Genomic DNA, 13,265 nt, shown 5'->3' with positions numbered 1-13,265 from the left:
GGCACTTCCGGTTGTTGAAACGCACGTGCGGCTCACTTCCGGTTGCGGTGAAACACATACCGGAGGTTGAGCGGTGACTAGCACTAATTTTTTTTTATTTTGTTACAAGTTAACTTTTAGGTTTGAATGAATTGGTACTGTACTACTGTTAAATGGTGAGTTGTCCCCTTGTATCCAATGACAATGCAGTGTGAAATATGACTACTTCTGGGCATCAACACTCCCTGACAGGATTGGAAAGGGAGGGGTTGACAATTACAAGTGCTTGGTATGTAAGGAGTCCCAGGGCAGTCCACAGATTGTCTCTGTCTCTCCTACCATTTGGATGTCTTGAAAAAGGTTACATTAGATAACTGAAACGTGGACTGTGTTTTTACACTGGTGATGTGAGTAATTAAACTCCTTGAAACTACTTGCATAAAAAGTCCCTGGCAAGTGCACCTCTTTGTATTGAAATGGATGTATTGGATGCTGCCTCATTGAGGAGTATTGGGTTTGCACCCAAGGCACTTGCTATCATTCGAAGTGTGCGTGCGTGCGTGCGCGCGCCAACCGTGATCTGGAAATATAATAAAGATACAGACACATGTTTGCAGAGAAAAGGGTCAGCTTAATTATTTATTGGAAGGAGGGAAAAGGTATGGTGGTGAAGAAAGACCAGCGTTAATATCACACAATTGAGTAAATACTGTATAAGAACAGTCGTTATGAAAGGGGGGGTGGGGTGGTATCAGCACTATACTGCTTCTTCCCCATGTATGATAGCCGCGATCTGTGACCAGTGACAGTGCCGACTCTGGGCTGCGCTGGGGATCTCGCGTGAGTAGCGAGATCTCGCGTGTGCGCAGAGGAGCCAGTCGGGAAGGAGACACGGTGCATCAGTGCTGAGCTGATGCACTGTGCGCTCAGGGAGACATCGCCGGAGGGTTGGGGCGAAACCTCGGTAATCAGGTGAAGCAGGAAGTGTTACAACGGGCAATAAGTGGCCGAAAAAACAGCACTAATTGAATACCCCCCTATCCCTTATAATGAAAGAACTGCAGATTTTGGTACATTTTTCCTGCACAGTTTTATCTTACAGTACACATGTAGACAGTGGCTTACACAAATGGTCTCAAGAGATGAGACTTCTGTCATTCTGGCTCGGAGCCTTTGTACCATTCCAGTCTCTGTACATACCCATTGCTGCAGCTCTGCAGAATTGTTTGTATTTTATTGTAATTTTTCCTTGTATGCCACTACCGACACTTGATGCCGTATAACTAAAATATATTAATATTGCTGGGTGTAGCTATGGTAAACCTGTCCCTTCTAGCGATGTTACAATGTCAGAATTTCATTGATGTTTTGTGTACTCGATATCTATGACTATGCCACTCACTGGGCTCTGTAGCCTCTGTCTTGGAACTCCAGTTTACCCCAAACTGTCTGCTTGCTTATTCACTCAATACAATGGGATTTTGCAGAGTTCTAAAAACCAGGGATTGTCAAGGCTAAAAGGGATATGAACTGGTACCCCATGAGCTAACTTATACACACCACATCACCAGCAAAGGATTGGGTTTGGTGTCTTAAATCTTATCTCTCTGTCACATCTTGCTGGTAGTGCCTCAAATACCATGGAGTGTTACTTACAGTGATGCATCAGAGTGTGATACAATTTCATAAAAGATGAATCTATAGTACAGTTCTATGCCAACAAAATACATTTCATACCTTATTTTATGTCTGAAAATTGTCAACATGATGCTAAAATAATAATGCTTGGTTACACATCTATAGTGAGGGCTTATTCCAATATGTAGTCGGAACAGCATTTACCACTGACAAAGGGGGCATAACACTGCACCAACATCACCTCCGCATCATGCATTGGCTTCACTCAGTAAAATGGCATTAGTTGGGCCACCACATGTACTGCTGATGTGATATGCGGTTCGTGTGTTGCACACAAGATGTAGAATCGCTGGGGATAGAAACACGCCATATGGAATGGTGTGTGTGTGTGTGTGTGTGTGTGTGTATATGAGAGATTGTCATGATTTGTGTTAAATTCCATTTCAAGATCTGTGCAGCAGTGTAGCTATGCAGGTGCATCAAATTCATCTTGATACAGACCAAGTGGTCTTATTCCAGCCATCATCAACGTGATGGTAACTGCTGTTCCTTTACTGTTTCATTAAAAAGAAAAAGACCCCAACCCTAGTCCGAATAAATATCAAGGGTAATGTTTTTTTTTTTTTTTTAACAAAACAAGTACTTGTCTACATGTCGACATTTTCAACCTTGAACCTCTGAACCCAATGAAATGTCTACCTAACGACCATGTCGACCTTCTGATTATAGACCAAGATAATGTAGACCAGTCCTCCAGATACCGACTTGCAGCGGGATGTAAAAATAAAAGCCAAACCATGCCTTGTAAGTGATTGTCCCTTTAAAAAAACAAAACATCCAAGATCGGCCAGCAACCTGCACGCCCGGCGACCTCGGACTGCATCACATCCCGCCATTGATGTGGATTAGCAAATCTAGTTAGTTGGTAAATGAGTAGAAAAATTTCTAAAATTAGAATTCTATACTTGGCAAATTTGTGATTTGAGGTTAGTATGGTAAGCTGCTTGGAGCAGGAGGGCCCTCCTTCTCTCCTGTTCTCACAGCCCTCTTACTCATCAACTATAGCCCTCGCCTATCCCGTGTCCATCTAACCTGCATCTCCTCTCACTCCACGTCCTTCATCTCTCCCAATGGCTACACTCCCCCAGTAGTACACAATTACTCCTTCACTTACCTTTCAATCCTGCTGTAGTGTGGGGATCAGTATGTATTACAGACGGTCGGGATGCCGCCCCTTGCAATCTTGTACAAATCGGAGTTGGCAAGAACGTGAGCATCATGTGCTCACCCAGGCCAGCCAATACATACATCGGTGAAGCTAAAAGAAAGGTTTGAAAAGCTTTTAGAACAATGAAAGGTATACTGCATTAAACAACACGCACTATGAAAAATATGCTTATCAGTATTTATGGTCGACCACAGCCTGTAAGATGATGGAATGATTGATTATAATAATCCGCCGGGTAGTCACGGGGGGCAGTGATGGGGATATGGGTCCCATTGATGGCACCGGCACACTGGGGATACCCACGCCGTAGGAAGCCTTGGATGGTGTCATGTAGGCGCTCCCCTTGCGGTAAGCAGGTGAACCGTTGGTATAGGGTATCCAGAATATCCTTCGTCACCTGGTGTATAACTCTGCAAACAGTGGAGATCCCGACACCGAACAAACAGGAGATTGTGCAGTACTCTCCTGGCATAGCATACCACCACAGCGCAATCATCAGTCTCTTCCTTGGCTGGATGGGTGTCCGGTAGTGGGTGGTCTGCATAGTAAGTGCAGGGGTGAGTAGGTCCAGCAGGTACTGGAATGTAGCACACAACGGGGGTCATTCCGAGTTGATCGTAGCTGTGCTAAGTTTAGCACAGCTACGATCCTTAACGGGGGGACGCCCAGCACAGGGCTAGTCCGCCCCGAATGTCAGCGCCGCTCTCCCCCGCACAAATACAAAAGCATCGCACAGAGACAATGCCTTTGTATTTGAGGAGTAACTCCCGGCCAGCGCAGCTCCTGCGGCTGGCCGGGAGTTACTAGTCGCTTTGGCCGGACCGCTCCCCCCTAAACGGCGGCTAAACTGCGCCGTTCAGACCCCTCCCGCCTAGCGACCGCCTCTGTCTCAGAGGCGATCGCTAGGCAACGATGACTGCCATGCGCCGCATGCGCAGTTCCGACCCAATCGCACGGCTGCGAAGAAATGCAGCGTGCGATCGGGTCGGAATGACCCCCAACATGCGAAAGTGGGCCATCCACTACTCATCTTGAAAAGCCTCCACAGTCTCCATGAAAACCTCTCCATGAGGGTGGGCTCTGACCCACATTCTTTGCTCAGTCACGGTACTCATTTGCATAACGGAAGCCTGGGTTTGCAAATTCCGGGTTCTCATACGCAAATACTGGCGTCGAGTTCTGGCCCTCTCTGCCACAAAAAGCGCTCTCCTCCTCCTGATATAACTGTACTATAGAGCAGAGTCAGAAGCTGCATTAAGCTCTCACTTGCTGGGTCAAACAGCAGTAAAGCCCACAAAAACATGAACACAGGCATACACAGTGGCATCGGTCATGTGATTGCTGCAATGAGGTGAGCAGCCCCACCCTTCCTCTAATGACCTCATCTTTGTGGGCCTAAAAAGGCCATTTCTAATGACATTCTCATATAAATGCAGGGGCATCCTGGGATCAGTATAAAAGGTGCCGACCCGGGTCGAAAGGCTGGTGTATACGGGAGCCAACCCGGGAATGCCCCGGCATGATCCCTGGACCATATTCCCGGGCAAGTCCCTGCATTTCTGTTGTGAAAGGGGTATTACTGGAGCGCAGATCTGATAATTACTGACTGGCACCTTTTAAAAATACTTAGTGGCACAAATTATTTCATGTGTGATACTGTGAAATCTGGAAAACATGCACTGTTAGGGTACCCTGAGGACTGGAGTTGTGAAAGCTTGCTCTAGACCAGGGATGGGGAACCTTCGGCCCTCCAGCTGTTGTTGAACTATACATACCAGCATGCCTTGCTACAGTTTTGCTATTTGGCCATGCTACAACTGTTGCATGGCATGCTGGGATGTGTAGTTCAACAACAGCTGGAGGGCCGAAGGTTCCCCATCCTCGCTCTAGACAGTGCTCCATCCAGATGCATTGTTTATCCTGATATGTCTGTTACATAGAATAATACCTCTTTTATACCAAGATCGCGGGACGCAGCCGGGAACCTGACACAGGTGCTACCCGGCTGTGACCCGCGTCAGCCCCCTTTCCCACTGCCGTCTCCAACCCGGCTTATTGCCGGGTAGGTGACATAGCCGATGATGTGGCGGCTGCGCTTGGAGATCACATGACGCAGATTTTTCCAACTCTGCCCTTTTACACTAAGCAGCAACACTGGTTATGCATGTTCATGTGCAATAACCCGTGATATATGCTGGCGGTGTAAAAGGAGTATAAGACAGTATTCCTGTAATCACATTAACAGTCTCTGGATTCCTGCTGGGTTGCTGCTCAGTGGTGTGTGTGTGTGTGTGTGTGTGTGTGTGTGTGTGTGTGTGTGTGTGTGTGTGTGTGTGTTTTATTTTATTTATTTATTACTATTTTTTTATTTTGTTAAGTGGAATATTGCAAGTCCTAAACATTGCTGGCATCTCAGGCTCTATTTGTTGATAGTATTTCTGGATGACTGTTTTTCAGACATAAAGGGATATTCAATTACCCGCACATACTGTCGGGTGAAAAGTATCGCTGCCGGGGGCTATCTAATTAGCTCTGATAATCCGGCGCGTACCGCGGCTTCTCCAGGATTTTGTTTCACCTGCTTCCGGTAGACGAAGCAAAATCCCTGATAATAGCCCTGTTTTCACCTGAAAACGGGGCTATTTCACCCGAAAACACAGAGGTTTCACTGAATCTGTGTGTTTTCGGGTGAATTTGCACTTTTAAATGGATGATCAAATCAAATAGCCCGACCACAAAACCCGAAGAAACATTGGGGTTTTTTACTCCCGATGTCTCTTCGGGGCTAATTGAATATCCCAGATAGGGCGGTATCCAATTAACAAGGCTAATTTTTTGGCCGAAATAAATGGTCTCTTTTATAGTGATTTTAGCCCAATGGTCATTATCTGGCTATACAACTATAGCGCCTTTTTTCCGGCCGAAAAAGTACCTATTTTCAGCCAAAAATCACATGGGATCTTGGACCCATTAGTTTTCGCAAAAAAGGGGGATGTAAGGGCTGGTCATCAGGGATTTTGTTTCGCTTGCTTGAGGCACGTGAAACATAATCCCTGATAGCTGCCGGCATCAGGGCTAATAGGATAGCCTCGTACGAGTCAATTAGCTGCGGCTAATTGTTGAGAATTTTAGTTTTTGAGGCTTGCTGTCTTGGAAGGTGCCGAAACCTATGCCATGTTTTGAAGCATCCACATACTGTAACTGGTGTATTTACACCATAGTAATAGTGCTTCAGTAAGCATTGGTTTTAGCTTCTCTACAGTTTGCTTATGTTCCTTCCATTTCACTATATCATCAAACCTGCTCATCTGAAGCAGTGTTTCTGTATGTTCTGCTAGTTTTGGAATACATCCCAAGACTGTCTCAACATGCTGTTTACATTCAAGAGTAGGTTTTATTTTTTATTTATCTTACTGCTTCAATTTTACTCCTATCCTTATTTAATCCATCCTTGGAAAGAATATGGCCCAGATGTTTTATTTCCTAAGGGTCAACTCTACATTTTTCATTGTTCAGTTTAGACGTCTTAGGTCCCTCGCCATGACCTTCCTCAGTGTTTGATCATGCTGTTCCTTTGTCTCAGCCCAGGTCGTTTATGTCATCAGTGTGGTTTTCAATGCCATCAAATTATTGCTGCACAGTTTTACGATTCTTCTCTGGAGATATTTCTTACCAAAAAGGGATTTGTCAAGAACCTATAGAGGGTCAAGTGGGTTGTTGTAAATATTAAATAAAGAGCAAAGTGCTGTCTTCTAACTAACTTTAGTAATAAAAGATATCTGCACTTGCATCCTGCACTATGAATAACTATGCTTTAGAATATATCCACTAAGCTGCGGGTCTGACTGTGGGATCTAAACGGGCACAAATATTATATTCAGGGAGTATATTTACTAAGTGGCAGTTTGTCAAAACCACTGATCATCTGCAGCTTCCACTGACTTTGAATAATTGCTGAATAGTGAATCTACGTACAGCAGTGGTCTATATTGCCCCTACATGTGGTTTCACCCAAACTTAAAGAGTTTGCTTTTCAGTTGTAAGAATGAACTTTTGTTCATTTTGTCTGATCAGTTCTGCTGTAGGTGGGAGCTTTAACATAACGGTTGAGGCTAGATTCCAGTGGCCTAAGGGACCTTTTACGTCAGGGGGAGAAGCCACGACACAAGGGGGAGGAGCTAGGCCAGTGGGATAGTTCCTCTACTATCCATGCCACCAACCACTACCATTTGTAATCAGGTGGCGAGCGGAGCGAGCCACCAAGCCCGAAGCGTGGTGAGCGAATCGAGCCCGCAAGGGTACTTTTCGGGCACCCTGTTCGGCCGTAGCTCCTCCCTCTGGTGACGTGTCTCCTCCCCTAGTGACGTCAGAAGGTCCCTTCTCCCACTTTGATTTAGAACCAACCTTAACATAACTATGCTTTGAAACTCCTGTGAAGTTATTTCTGTTTAGTGCCGTCCCTCTTATCCACTTAACTGACCTTTTTTTTTATTTTCGACAAAAACTGCAGAAATTATCTTGTTTTTATTTAATTTTCTTAATAAAGTTTAAAAAGTATTTTTAAAGATATATTGAAATATTTGAGAAAATATATATTTACCTAGGGGGTGTTTTCCACCCCACCCCCATCAGAAATATTCCCTCTAGCGGCATAAAATCACCTGAATGAACAAGCCCCAGTTAAGTCCTCTCCATGTGTCTATATATTAATCTAAGATAATTATTTTCATTAATATATGAACAAAAATCTTTTTGTGGGGCAGCATATTCCCCCATGGTGCCAGATGACATCCTCCATTTACCTTGACCCCCCCCCCCCCCCCCCCCCCCTTCCCTCCACCTCACCTTTTTGCAGACAGCAGAGCATGGGGCAGACCATCCCCATCTGCTGCAGCTGATCTCGCACTTTTAGTTTGAGCGCATGCACACCAGAATGCAGCTCGCAAAGCATTTTGGGGTGTTATTTCGGGAAAGATGTTGGCGGTCACGGACCACAGCATCACTCCCATAGGCAACAGCAGCAGGAAGAAGTCGGTTCTGCACTTGTGCAGAACGGATTTCCTCCATAACAGAAGGGGAAGCAGCGGAAAGTGCTGGACGTATGTGATAGGATCTAGCCAGGTAGAGCACTTCTGGCTGTGGTTGTATCTCATACATTCGTGCCAGGCGAGTGGTTAAGGCCAGGTTCAATTACCTTCTATAGGCTGACCTTGTGCTACGGGTTTCTTGTCCAGTTATGATAGGCTAATTCTACGCTCACCTCTACTAGCTGTTCTACCAGAAGCTGTTCTGATGGCATCCATGGCCTATTGAATCTGCCCCATATCATTCTGATTGGACATCAAAATATTTATTATAAGGAGATTGTTTACTGTGCCCTGCTACCTACACGTGTGTGTGTGCGTGTGTGTGTGTGTGTGTGTGTGTGTGTGTGTGTCGTCACTGGAATCTAGTAGGTTGTCATTAAATACGCAAAATCATTTCTGATGTTCATATATAATTATGAACAAATGGGAGCACAAAAAACAGAGTTCAGTTTATTGTTTAAAAATACATTTAATAAATTAGTCCTAAGAATTCTAAAGACAAATTGTGAACTGTTTAGGGCCCTACACACTGGGCAGTAATACTGAAAGATATGAACGATCTTGTTCATTAATGAACGAGATACCGTTCATATCTTTAAGTGTGGAGGCACCAGCGAACGATGCGCGGCCCCGCAATCACTTCATCGCTAGTGCCCCGTCGCTTGTGCATGCAGGCCAATATGTCCATATTTGCATGCACTGCTATGGAGCCGGGTGACGGGGGGGGGGAGTGAAGAAACTTCACTTTCACCGTCACCTCACCCGCCGCCGGGTCAGCCGTATCCACCATCGGGTAGCTCGGCAGCGGATCTGCCAGTGTGTAGGGCCCATTACGGCACAGTTTTCATGATTTTAGTAAAATCCCCTTTAGGAGCACATAAATGCATATCACATCTCACCTTATGATGTATGATATGGACCCCTTATCTTTATTACTGGGTGTATAATATATGTAGTAAGCCTTTTATGTTCCCTAGCAGAACAGAAAGTTATGTGGGAGATGTATATGGGTCACTTCTATTGCTATCAATGATCTGATATGTGAAGATTTATTCCACTATTTAGCAGGAATTAATGCCCAAGGATATGATTTTCCACATGCTTTCCCGTTCCGCTTATACTGTAATTACTGATGATGTTTCCCTTGAAATCTTCTGAACATCAAAGCTTATGCTTCTTCCAACTTTACATGTCTGCATTGTACTTTGTAACTCATCTGTAGACAGAGCCTGCTATGCAAAGCTCACTGCTTCCTAGTACTAAAAGTCATGGCAGTTCCACACTGGGCGACATGAACGATATCTTTCATTATTTTCCCTTGAACTTCCCGGACTCCCGGATGAACGAAATAGAGCGGTCACACTGAGCGATTTCATAAACGACATGCCTAAATTGTTTTGACTTATTCAATTTTTTTTCCTGCATTTACATGCCATCGCTGATCGTTCGCACTGGCCACACTGAACGATATGCACTGTTTCGTCAACTTTATAGCCAGAATTCAGCTGCAGGGAAAGACAACCGACTTCTTCGTCAACGACCTGTGGGAGCGTGCATAGTTCATCGTTCACACCAGCCGCACTGGGTGATATTTTAATCGATGTAGCTCAGAAAGGTGAAAAATGAGCGATATCATTTAAAATATTGTTCAGTGTGGCACTGCTATAAGAGTTAAGATTGCCAGTTACGCAGACTGAAGTATGCAGGGCCCACTGGGGAATGCAGTGGTAGGGGCACATGCTTAGGGGTGTCTCCAATAGGGTTAACTCTTAGGGAGTGCATTGTATGGGCCCCTTGTTAAATATGTATATAGTAAAAACTCCTAATGCCTGCATAATAAAGTACCAGATTAGTAACAGGAATGCACTGTAATATATACACCATAGTCCTGTGCAGTATAATGTATGGAGGTAGGGCCCACCGGGGGTTTCCCTTGTACTCCTGTAAACGCATCTAAAACGGAAGCATTTGGGAGCGATAAACCCGATAAGTAATGCAGTCGCACCTGATCAGCAATTCAATTGATTGGCTCCATCACGCATCCATTACTTACCACTGCCCAAAAAACAATTGAATTCTCTCCTAAGAGTACATGTGAATGATAAATATTCCTTTGCAGCTATTTTTCCTTTAGCTATTGGCCAGTGTTGGACAGATTCTTTATTTCTGTTGTACATACGTAGGCTATTTCTGAACACTGTTTTTTGCTTTAATATTGATTCTGAAAATAGTTGCGTTGAGTGGTTATCGACCAAATGCACATTCACCATTGTCACACTGCGCCTGTGCCAGTGGACCATAGCAATGTCGCTTGCTGTGAGGATTTATTCACAAAGTGATTGCCAGGGAGCGTTTGCAGGAGAAAATGAGAAGTGGCAGTAGAAACGCAGGCATATCGCAACTGTTTTGGGGGCATTTCTCAGCCTACAGCTGCGATCTCGTACACACAACACATGGTGTCGGCGTATCGGTTCCTGCAGCCTTTCTGTGCGATGATAAGGTCACTAATTATGGAAGGATCTGTGACTACCACTGTGTGTTTATGCAGGTGCTTGGATTTGCTATGGCGCCAGTCACAATACATTTCCATGCGGCTGTAGCATTAGTATATTTATGCACACTACCTGCGTACGGGATCGTTGCTGCGAATGTATTAGTGTACATCTCTGAGTCTCTTAGGATGCCAGAATCTTGGAAACAAACTGCCGGCATCCTCTACCCAACCCTTTAAAAAGAAGCTGCTTGTTCTGTGACTCGCATGTTTAGGGTGCTTTGCCCATCTTGTTTCTGTTGAGCACTTCATTCTGCCACTCTGGAACATATTCAATATTACGGAGGTCACAAAAGTGTAATTTTTGTGTAGCCAAACAGTCGGGGGCTTGGAAAAAGTATAAGAGAGAACTCTAATTTTTCAGTGTTGTCTTCTTCAAATTCCACACCCACCATCACATTTATGTACAGTGTGAAATTATATAGTGAATCATACATGTACTGTGCCCTGTAATTGAAACACAAATGGTATGTTGTTGTTTTTCCTAGTTGTGCTGCTCTTCACAAAATATTGTTTGGTAGAATATGTTCAGATCATTGTACTCATGTAATGTTAGTGGAACATGGTTAATCAAAACTCTCTGAAGCAAAGCCACAGTAAACTGGCACTATTGTTTGAGACTTCAGTGTCGCATTATAAACATGTTTATGCAGATTGTTACATGTGGCCTTTTTAATTTATTTATTCAGGTTTAGTGGGCCTTTTTTAGAAATGAACCATGAATATCATTAAGAGATCTGTGTTCTGTTAAGTGGGAAGATTGATTGTAAAATATAATTCATATAGGCCGCCTAGTGACTACGAGGGAAATTCAATTAGCCGTGGTAAATTTTTCCTCTAGGAAAAAAAAAACCTACTTTTGACCAGTGTTTTTTTTTTTTTGCCAATTCAATTAATGCCCATGTTTTTTATGAAAAATGTGCCTGTTTCCATGCGAAAAACAGGATTCGGGATAATTTCTCTGATCCATGTGTTTTCGTTATCGCGGCTCTATTTGTAGTATAGTACAATACAATGGATCGTTGCGGTCTGTCCTGGTGCTGGGTCTGTTAGTAATAATTGTGACAGAGATGTCAATGGTGTAAAACACTTTACTTAAATATTTCCAATTCACAAGTGTACAGTGTGTAAAACAATATATACAGTACAGTGTGGTCGATATCCTTAATATTCAACATGCAAAGAAGTGTGCATGTGCAAATTGTCAAGAACAGTAATACAGATGTATTATACAGAACAAAAGCGAGGAGATTGGTGTTGCAGATATTCTCTCCAGGTGCCGTATGTTATGGACTTGTGCTCACTGTGATGGTGTAAAGGTGATACAGTAGTTACCAAATGCAAAGAGTCTTTGTCTGTGGTAGGGGGGGGGGATGAATGTCTAACAGTTTATATACTTAATGGTGTCTCTCAGATGCTGTTCTGGAGTGCGGCGTCCTGCTACTCTAGTGCCACGGATACCGGAGTGGTAGATGGGTGGTGTGGCTGCAGTGGGGGTATTGTTCATCAGGGGGTGGAAGAGTGCGGTTTTGGCACTGTTCTACCTGCTGCGTTGGTGGGACACTCAAGGTGCGCCTGGTTGGGACGTACCCTAAGGCTCCTTTTATCAGCGCCGCGGTGCTTAGTCTGTAAGGAGGGAAGGCTCCAGCTTGGGTCCTGTGAGACCTGTCACTGGGCAGTGGGCACCCCCTTCACTTAATACAGGAGCTCGTCTCCTCACCTTCCCCTGTGCCTTACCTTCTCTTTTCCTGTTGCCCCTTCCACCTTCATTTAGCTTCCAGTCACAGGGTTGCTTCACTAACAGGACACTAACAAAAGCAATCATACCCACACCAGGAGAAACCGAGCTACAGCTGCTGACTTTGCCGCACATCGCAGTCAGTCACATGACACCACCCTGTGACCGGAAGCTAGGTGAAGGAGGAAACCCAGGTGACTAGGGGGTCTATTCATGTAGCTGAGAAAAGCCCTGTTTTGCATAAAACAGATGTTTTTCTCTGCTTCGTGCTATTCGGTCCTTCCCTGCTCTAAGCCAGACACCTGTGCTGGCTCTGCTTCCCTGACCTCCCAGCAGCCTCCCGGGAGGTCAGTTGGTGGCGCATGCGCAGGGGGGACCCGCCGGCTGACTCCGCGCATCGCAGAGGGGACCACCTGGAGAAGACCTCACTGTTGGACCCCGGGATACCGGATCGCATCGCCGGAGAGGGTAGTATACATGAATTGCTTCTTATTACCGCTATATTTCTCACCAAACCGATGAATAGACTGCTAGGTCTCCTCACCCTTCATGCAGTTAGAGCCTGAAGAGGGGGTGAAGAAGAGAGATGAAAGATGGGGAGTGAGTGGAGAAACACATATAGAAAGGGGTAAAATGAGAGGGCAGAAGAGAGGAAGGACACAGATGACGGGAGAAAGGTGGTGGGGAGAGAATGGCTATAGAAGGGACAAAGGGGGATAAAACCTGGGAAGGTGGGAAAAGGTGAAAAGACCTCCTGCAATGCCATATACTAATAGCTAGAGACCTGACCAATACTCGTATTTACATAAATGTTGCAAGAACAATTCCATTCCCTTTTAAAACAACAATTCCATGTTTTAAAAGGTGCAGATTAGAGGGGCCAAGTGGTTCTTATCTGCCGTCAAATTCTTTGTTTCTATGTTTCTGCTTCAGTTTATTACTTGTATTTTCACTGTTGTTTTAGTAGAAACCTACAATGTAGAAATCAACATCTGTATCTGCAGATTCTGAGACAGGAATTGGCAGTATTGCCTTTTCTTGAGT

The 13,265-nt window shown here is 44.7% G+C and overlaps 1 protein-coding gene across 2 annotated transcripts in view; it reads left to right on the top strand.

Annotated features, from left to right (window-relative positions):
- Positions 1-13,265, top strand: part of MCC (MCC regulator of WNT signaling pathway) — a 652,269-nt gene that overhangs the window by 16,682 nt on the left and 622,322 nt on the right. The gene's annotated exons all lie outside the window — the stretch shown is intronic.

Source organism: Pseudophryne corroboree, chromosome 1 (genome assembly GCF_028390025.1).
Source record: "Pseudophryne corroboree isolate aPseCor3 chromosome 1, aPseCor3.hap2, whole genome shotgun sequence".
In the NCBI taxonomy this organism is placed as follows: Eukaryota; Metazoa; Chordata; class Amphibia; order Anura; family Myobatrachidae; genus Pseudophryne; species Pseudophryne corroboree.
Note: the sequence above shows the minus strand (reverse complement) of the source record. Positions and strands in the feature narration are given on the sequence as shown.